Below are 9,829 nucleotides of genomic sequence, written 5' to 3'. Positions count from 1 at the left end.
CCGTCACTGAGTACTATGACAAGGCTCTTGTCTACCCTTCATCCTGTGTGGCCTGAGAGGCACAGGGTCCATGGGCCACTGCCCCATCTGAGGGCCTGAGGGAGGCCGGCCCTGCCCCCTGCCTCTAAGGGCCCTTCCTGTCTCCCTAGACTCTCCTTTCTTACCAAATCCATGCAGCATGAGAGTGATCTCCCCAGAAAGTCATTTTGTGACTTAGGATCACTGTCACAATTCAGCTTCAATAAGACACTTAAGGAGGTTTAAAAGAACCAAGTGATTTAAGTCCATTTGCTTCAGGGACTTGTATCTTGGGAGGCCAAGACAGCCAGCCGTGCATGCAGCTCCCGGTGTGAGTTCTCCCTTCGTGCCCTCATATCAAACGGCAGGAACAAAAGGATCATAAATCAACGTTTTCTGAGAGGGCCAACATCTTCGTGTCCAAGTAATCTCGAGTGCCAGCATAGTCTGAGCAGCACACAGGTTCCATGATGCAAACAAGAATTCGAGAGATGAAACAAATTCCAGGAACCGCCAAGCAACCACCCTCTTCTCCAGGCGGTTAATATTAATAAAACACTAGAATGCGTATTGGACTTATTTTTAGAAATACCAAAGGCCCCATTTTCCTGTATTTTGCACTTGCACTGCTAAACGCACTCACTTACCTGTTCAAGGCCCACATGTCCCAAACCTGCAGCTCAGAGCTCAGGCAGAATCTCTCTGAGGCCTGAACTGCTCCTCTCACGCTCACGGAACCTTGAGAAGGGCTGAGACACCAGATTCAGGGCCACTCCTTCCGCCCCCGTGCTGGCAAACATTCGGGAAATGGCCAAATGAGTCCCAACAGTCCCCAACTTTTACCTCACGTCAAATTCATTATAGATTCTCTGAGGGCAAATAATGGGGAAGAGCGGAAAGAGTGGGGTCTTGCAATCACATTGCTAATGATTTATCATGAAAACTTGAGGCTGGGTGTGGTGGCTCATGCCTGTAATCCCAGCACTTTGGGAGGCCGAGGCAGGCAGATCAGCTGAGGTCAGGAGTTCGAGACCAACCTGGCCAACATGGAGAAACCTCTACTAAAAATACAAAAATTAGCCAGGAATGGTTGCGGGCACCTATAATCCCAGCTACTCAGGAAGTTGAGGCAGGAGAATCTCTTGAACCCCAGAGGCAGAGGTTGCGGTGAGCCGAGACTATGGCATTGCACTCCAGCCTGGGCAACAGAGTAAGATTCCGTCTCAAAAAAAAAAAAAAAAAAGAAGAAAAGAAAAATAAACTTAAATTGCTGGTCTACATCAAAAGACGTTTTAATAAATCAGTTTAAACCAGAGTCAATAGGAATAGGTAGAGGTCTAGATTTATTTTTCATCTTTTAAACATAGAAAACATGTAAGGCTCAGAAAAGCTAAAGTTGATTCAAGACCACACCCAGGACAGGTGAGCAGCATGTAGGTCTCTTGACTCCTCCATGGCAGTTTGAGTTCCGAGCTGTGGGGTGCAGAATGGGTCCAACTGAAGTCCCTGCCAAGTGGGACAGGTGCACTGCCATTGTTCCCATGGTGACAGATGGAACAAATGCAAAACACAGGAAAGTCAGCTTATCTGAACACAGGTGTGCCTGCTGCTTTCTCAATGTCTTCTCCTTGGTTGAGTCTTGACTGTTAAAATCCCTGGCATCCTGAACTCTGTTCAGGAATTTCATTATCAGTCACTAAGAGGAAATGGTCCTCCGAAGGTAGATAGGGAGATGATTGAGGGGTGAGATGGCCCAGGTAGGGCAGAGAAGGGAGGGGAGGGAAAGACTCTGTCTGCCTCAGGGGACAGGTAACTCCCACATCCCCATCCCACACACAGTGCAGATTCCAAAACAGCAACAATTCATCCAACTCAAATAAGAGAGACAAGTATATTTCAGAGCGTCAAGAACCAATTCTTTCTTCAAAGAAACTTTTCAGAATGAGCAAGATTTGTCTGTGAGAAGACTATAAGAGCCAGATTTAATTGCTAGTACTTTAAGGTTTTTGCATAATAGATCAGTAACCATTTGGGTCAGTACATTCAAGCGTTTCTCTTCCAAGATCTGTATCGGCTTTGCAGGACTAAGAAAGTTATGTTCAATAGCATTGTACATTGGGGGCAGGTTCGTTCAACAATTTGTATGAAGGTTCCAGGTAACATAGTGGATAATAGTTTCCTTAGGTATGCAGATGACAAAATACTAGGAAAAGGACAAGAGCCCACGTAAGTGATGGATTAAATTGAAATTCATCTGTAATATGCTGGAGAAGCAGACACCATTAAGAAAGAAATTTGACTAGGTGCAGTAGGTGCAGTGGCTCCTAACACTTTGGGAGGTCAAGGTGGGAAGATCACTGGAGGCCAGGAGTTCAAGACCAACCTGAGCAACATAAGGAGACCCTATCTCTACAAAAATTTTAAAAATTTAAAAAATTAGCCAGGCATTGTGGCACACACCTGTGGTCCCAGCGACTCAGGAGGCCAAAGCAGAAGGATCCCTTGAGACTGGGAGGTCAAAGCTGCAACGAGCTGTGATTGCACTGCTGCACTCCAGCCTGGCTGGCAGAGTGAGACCCTGTCTCAAAAAAAAAAAAAAAAAAAAAAATAGAATGAAATTTGATAGAGACAAGAACAGGACATTATGCTTGGAGAGAGAAAACAAACTGTAAGACACGAATGAGGAAATCTCAGTCGCACTTTCAGACACCGCGACAAGCTCAGCCAGGGCCATATCTGGGCCTGGTAACAGGTCTCTTATTTAAGGGGGCAGACAACTTGAGGGCAGGTTTACACAGCATATTTCTCATGCCTGACTTCATGCAGATCCCCCAATGCCCAGTGCAGAAGAGGAGGTGTCAGTACCCTCTCCATCCAGGGGTCAGAGAGTGTAAATGACCCACATGGACCACAAGGCTGCCGGGACTCAGCCCAAGGCCCAGGGCAGGGCCTACCCACTGAGCTGGGCAGCTATCCCCTCAGAGCTATAAAGATGTGACCCCATGGTAGGGTGGTCACTATATCAATTCAGCTGACATTTGCACAAACACACACCCAGAGTTTAAATGAGAAAGGCCTTATGACTTCAAAGTGAACTCCATCCTTGGGGCCCTCTAATGGGTTGGTCAGGCTAATCCACTGTCCTTTCAAACAATCAGGAAATAGCTTTAAAGTTCTGGGGGAGTGTGCTCCCAGGAGAGGAAGAAGGGAGTGCTGGCCAGTGAAGGGGGCTTCAGTGGACTGCAGGACAGACCCCACACTGGGAGCAACAAGTAGGGGTGGTGGAAAGGACATGGATAATTCAAAAAACCAGCTTTGGCCAGGCACGATGGCTCATGTCACGCTTGTAAACCCAATACTTTGGGAAGCCAAGGCGGGTGGATGACCTGAGGTTAGGAGTTCAAGACCAGCCTGGCCGACATGGTGAAACCCCATCTCTACTAAAAGTACAAAAATTAACTAGGCATGGTGGCAGGCACCTGCAAACCCAGCTACTCGGGAGGCTGAGGCAGGAGAATCGCTCGAACCCAGGAGGCGGAGGTTGCAGTGAGCCGAGATTGCGCCATTTTGCTCCAGCCTGGGCAACAAGAGCAAAACTCCGTCTCAAAAAAAAAAAAAAAAAAAGAAAAAGAAAGAAAACCAACTTCCAGATTTGTCCATTGTACCCAACACAGGCCAGACTGAAGAGCAGCCACAGTCCATTCTCCCTTCTCAACCGGTGACACTGACCAGAGACAGAGGGGACTGCCAAGAGGCCACTGCTGGTCAGAAATGCTCACTCACGTGTTCTCACACACTCTCACACAACTCACACACACTCACTCATACACACTCACATACACTGACACACACTCACACACACACACTTTCATATACATACACATTTTCTCCCGATCTCTCAAATGCTTTTTTATTGAAAAATGTGTTATTGAAAATAGGTGTAACTTTAACAAATTACAGTAACTCCATCATCCCGACAACCATTTTCATTTTTACTGGCCTTCAGTCCTTGTACACATTAAACAGACCACTCACAGGGTTCCACACGACAGCGAGCGGCAGTTCAGGACAATTCCTTAGGCCGTCCTGTGCAATGCCACCCCGTGCAATGCTACCCCAAGAGCGGCTCCACATTTTAAGTCCAGAAGACAAACACAGAAACCCAACAAGATATATATTTACAAATACAGTGTAGAAAACAGCAAAATACTTCAATAGTTTTGTCTAAGATGCTTTCTTTCCTGCATCAAGTAGAGGCTACAGAGAGGGGAACAGCTGACAGTCTCTGCATCACAGAAAGGGGAACTTAAGCAAAAAACAAACAAAAACAATGCTGGGCCTGGCACAGTGACTCAGGCTTGTAATCCCAGCACTTTGAGAGGCAGAGGCAGGTGGATGCTTGAGCCCAGGAGTTCCAGACCAGCCTGGGCAAAATGCTGAAACTCCATCTCTACCAAAAAAAAAATAAATAAATAAAAGGAAGATACAAAAATTAACCAAGTGTGGTGGCATGGACTTGTAGTCCTAGCTACACAGGAGGCTGAGGTGGGAGGATCACCTGAGCCTGGGAGGTCGAGGCTGCAGTGAGTCATGATCACGCCACTGCACTCCATTCTGGGCAACAGAGTGAGACTCCTTCAAAAGCAAAAACAAGCAAATAGAAGTGTGCTTTCCAAAACCTTCCGGTGACCCTCACATGAGACACAAAAGCAGCCAGGTACACTTCAAAAGTCTCAGATTCTCATTTAAGTTGACCTTCAGTCGTCAATGTTAGGACCATGCTGCTGGTTTGGGGAAATTGTGTGTGTGTGTGTGTGTGTGTGTGTTTAATCATCTTTACTGTAGTTGAACATGCTGCTGTTTAAAATCACCAATGCAAACATTGCCATTTTTGCTATTCCTGCTGTTTTCATTTATGAGAAAACCTGCAGAAAATACTCTGTCTACACCAAAGTGAAGTAGCAGAGAAACAGGTGACCACAGAATCATAAGGCCCTAAGACAGGCAGCAGGGCATACGGTTACCCCCAAGTGGGAAAAGTGCCTTCCCTAGAACTATGCAACCTGCTGCCTCTTCCTAGGAATATTATTTTTTTCTCTTGCTGGTCTTCTGTTTGACAGATGCACTTCAAATTAACCTGTTAAATTAGGCCATGTTCTTTGAGTTTTGTTTTCAGTTCACACCAACAAGAATTCTTCCACTGTTTTTGAAAAATTATTGACCATAGGACCATGACAAAAAACTATAAATGGGGCGTGGTGGTTCACGCCAGTAATCCCAATGCTTTGGGAGGCTGAGGTGGGAGGGTGGCTTGAGGCCCGGAGTTCGAGACCAGCCTGGGCAACATAATGAGACCCTGTCTCTGCAAAATAAAAACCCTACAAATGCGAGGATGCAAACCAGTTGTTTAGTACTCAGCCCATCACATACTGTTGGAGCCACTGATTTTATTTAAAATATTTAATTCTCAAAATTTAAAATTCAAATTTCGTAAAATCTCCAGAGTCTTGATAACCTGGAAAGTCAGGTGACATTGTCTATAAATCAGCCAGAGCAAATAGCTCACCGTTTGTCACCTTCAGACACCGTGTGTTTCCCTATTACAGCCAGTCCTTCCTGGGCCTCTGAAGGTATTTCAGTTTTTGACCCCTGAATTATAGCAAACAGAAGCAAATTCTGATAACAATGTTCGTCACCATTAAAAATAAGCTTTTAGAGACAATCACACTCTCTATAAAGGAATTTTTAAGTATTTTTACAAAATGTATGGTTTCTCCACAGTTCGATCCACTTACTCTGCTTGGCTAATAAGGATGTGAAATGGGCCCTATGTCATTAGTAAAAGATATAAATTCATTCTTCTCCAGACCTTAGTTAATAGTTGTGTAGATAAGGATAAGTTTCCAACCGCCGGGTGGTAATGATATGCATGCTGAAGGCACACGTGTCAGAAAACCAAACAATTTCAAGACTACTTGCACACTTTCAGCTGGGAAGTTATGCATATTGTCAATTTAACCAAGACTGAGCCAAAGAGAATTTCTTGAACATTCTCACTTTTTTTTGGCACATCAAAAGGCAGCAAATGCCATTTTCTCCAGTGTTTACATGTCCAGTATAGAAAAAAAAAAAAGACCAATTCTCCATTATATGCGCATGAAATAAAAAGCATAAATATAGTCCAGGCTGTCACCTGGGTGGGAACCATCCAAGACAGAGTTTGACATTTCCTTACATGGAAAGTTTCTGCCACCAATAGCACTGTACTGTGATTATCTCAGATGCTAAGATTCAAGAAAAATGGAAATATTTGTGGAAGAGGTGACCTCTCCCTCACCACCACATTGTCTGTTTTCCCTTTTCTACCAAAATAAGAGACTTTAAACAGCAAGCACTTAAAATAGCTTTTAGCCTTGCTTTAGTATAAGGTCCGAGATACCACATGGTTTGGCCATTGGAAGAAAGCTGAAACATGGGCTTTGTGGGTGTTAAAATTCAAGTAGCCTTTCTAGCACTTTTCTCATACGTTCTTTAAAGCAACAAACTATGGACTTTCCCATGTGACAGTTTCAGGTGATCTCCCTTTGTGAATGAAGGACCACTTCAGAGTTTGAGGGAAACGCCAAGATCTTAGTGACTTACCAGGGGGCAAGGGTAGAACCGAGAGCCCCTCCCCCCTTTTCCAGCTGGACGCTGAAACTGAAGCCTGTGAAATAGACCCAGCAATGAGGCAGTGCACACCAGGTTCTCCAAGGCCACCCCAGCCCAAACTCAGAAAGAGTCCTGATCAGCCTGACTCCATTTCAGCTCAGACACTGCCCTCCCAGTCTGTACTTCCCTTAATCACCACATCCTCACACTGCACACTGTATCAGGATGCGAGGCAGGGAACCTATTCGCAGCTCCAAAGGGGCCTGGTACCCTATTTGGATCTCCCAAAGGGTACTTACTTATTTTCTCCATTCTTTGAGATTTTTGCTTAATTTCAAATTTCCGAAATATATCATACATGAACATTAAAAGCGTGCACACACATTACTTACACTCATACACACTCTCTCACCCTCACATACACTCACATTTATTCACATGTCCTCTAGGCCACACACATGAACACGCACACACACAGATGCCCCAGTACGTTTGTACACACATAGCAGAGGCTCACTCCCAGAGCTTACATGAGAACAAGAGAACACGCCTTTCCAGCCTCACACTACTCAGCACTAGAATCTACTGGTCCAGCAATACTAGTCTAATTACAATGCCGTAAACTTACCCTGCAAACCAGTGTTGGCCAGTCTCTGTGTTTTTTGTGGATGAATCCTCCAAATGATTTCATTCATCTTTCAAAGCTCAGCTCCAATCCAATCTCCCTCATAAAGTCTCCCTCAACCACTATTAATACCTCACCTCTATGAAAGGCAGAGTGGCCAGTGGAATGCAGCTCACAAGCGAAATTGGGGACCCACTGCTAGAGCCCGGTGCCTTCCTGTCTGCAGCCTGGAGGCGGCTTTGGCTGGCTCACTGAGTCTTCCAGCCCTTGGCACGGAACAGGCCCTTCATCAACAATGAACCTTCTCATTGACTCTTAAGAAGCTGTGACTTTATTCTGTAGGTGATGGAAATTCAGTGGACATTTCTAAGAAGATTAACCCTGGGAGCTAAGTGATGAGAACTTATGAACACAAAGAAGGAAGAAAAGTCACTGACGTCTACTTGAGTGGGGGGATGGGGGAGGGGAGAGGGTGGAGGGTGGGAAGAAGGAGAGGAGAAGACAAGATAACTATTGGGTACTGGGCTTGATACCTGGGTGACGAAACAATATGTACAACAAACTCCTGCGACACATCTCTACCTATGTAACGTCTCTACCTACGTAACACGTCTCTACCTACGTAACACGTCTTAACCTAAGTGACACGTCTTTACCTATGTGATATGTCTTTACTTATGTTACCTATTTAACAAATAAAAGTTAAAAAAATAAAGAAAATTACAGAACACTGCTGGAAGAAATATAAAAAAAAATTGTAAAAGATTAACACAGTCAAATCTGTGCCATAGGAAAAACAAGTTTGGCGGTGGGGTGGGAGGGGCAAGATTCGAAGGGAGAAAAGCTAGAGGCAGGGAGACGGAGAGTCATTACATTTCTGCATGGGTTCAGTTTGTCAGCAGGCTCATGAGCTGCTAGTTCCAGAAGATGCCTGAGACCCCATGTAGTCCAATCTTCTTCACTTACGGCTGTGAAAACTGAGGTGGGGAGAAGAGAAAACACAGCATGTTCTAGCAAAAAGTCAACGAAGGCATGTAGCAAAACCAGATCTTTGCTACCCAACCTCAAGGCACATACGCCACAGTGGAGGATCAAGGCAGAGACACAGGCAGCAGAAAGATCCAGAACAGAACAGGACCTAATTACTTCCAACATGAGTGACAAAGACAGACCATAAACCCCAGAGGAATTGCAGCGAGGGAAGCATGTGCACGAGCTGAGAGACACGGAGTGGAATTTGTGCTGGAAAATGCATGTCCAGGAATTGCGAGTAGGCTTTCGGGGACCCCTCGGGAGTCCACCCAACTGACGGAAGAGCGCTAACATGGGATAATACATGTGGGTGGACACATGGCATGCAGCAGGGAGAACTCATGGAGGGCACTGAACCTCAAGCTAATGAATCTGGTTCAGACTTAATTGGCAAAATATAGTCAGTGCGACTGCACCGGACCAATCTTTTTTTTTTTTTTTTTTTTTTTTTTGAGACAGGTTTCTGCTCTGTCGCCAGGCTGGAGTGCAATGGCACAATCTCAGCTCACTGCAACCTCTGCCTCCTGGGTTCAAGAGTCTCCTGCCTCGCCTCCCAAGTACCTGGGATTACAGGCATGCGCTACCACGCCCAGCTAATTTTTGTATTTTAGGTAGAGATGGGGTTTCATCATGTTGGTCAGGCTGGTCTCGAACTCCTGACCTCAAGTGATCCGCCCACCTCGCCTCCCAAAGTGCTGGGATTGCAGGCATGAGCCACTGTGCCCCACCCAGCTCAACTTTTATGTAATTAAGTTGCGAGTTGTTTTTCAGTCATCATGGACTCCCAGGTTGAAGGTCACATGACCTGAGCCTGCCCAGGAGATCCAAGTGTGCAGCCACAGTGGGGACGTACGTGCTGAGATGCAGGAGCAGGGACTGAGTTAAGAAGCAGACACTGGATGGCAGGATCCAGGATCCAATCAGATGGAGCTCTGGCATCAGCCCATGACAGGAAGCAGTCAAACCATGCCTCCCAGCATCACCTCATTGCAAGACCCAGCCTGGGGAGACAGACTTGAGCATTTCCTACTGTCTCTTTCCCAGTTGAGTCGCAATAAAGCTTTTTCTTTTCTCAAAAGTTGGCACAATGGTATTGGCCTCTATGCGCATTGGACGGCAAGCCCACTGATTGCCAGGTTACAAGTGTTCTTGAAAATAAGAATGGCTGGATTAAATTTGTATCTTAGAGGACTGCATCAGTCAGCCTTCAAGATGATTTAGAGAGGAGAGTAGAGTTGGAATGACAGTTCTGAAGCTCATGTAATAAGTCAGTGTATCTATCATTGTGTATTGAATAATCCCACAACTTAGTGGCTTAAAACAATAATCAGTGACTTGTGTCTCTCAAAGTTTCTGTGGATCAGGAAGTCAGGAGTGACTTGGCAAGGGTAGTCCTGACTCAATCATGAACTGGAGGCTTCAAGCAAATGTCAGCTCCTGACCTCAAGTGATGCACCCACCTCGGCCTCCCAAAGTGCTGGGGTTACAGGTTTGAGCCACCTA

General features: G+C 45.6%; 1 long non-coding RNA gene across 1 annotated transcript; it reads right to left on the bottom strand.

Moving 5' to 3' along the window:
* Positions 1–1,344: 1,344 nt before the first annotated feature.
* LOC111526231 lies at positions 1,345–2,531 on the bottom strand. The gene is made up of 2 exons (XR_002726296.2): positions 2,479–2,531; positions 1,345–2,221 (listed from the first exon to the last, which is right to left on the bottom strand). It is a non-coding gene; the product is annotated as an uncharacterized LOC111526231 (long non-coding RNA).
* Positions 2,532–9,829: the final 7,298 nt, after the last annotated feature.

This window comes from Piliocolobus tephrosceles, chromosome 1 (assembly GCF_002776525.5).
Source record: "Piliocolobus tephrosceles isolate RC106 chromosome 1, ASM277652v3, whole genome shotgun sequence".
Classification (NCBI taxonomy): domain Eukaryota; kingdom Metazoa; phylum Chordata; class Mammalia; order Primates; family Cercopithecidae; genus Piliocolobus; species Piliocolobus tephrosceles.
This window is presented reverse-complemented; position numbering and strand designations above follow the sequence as displayed.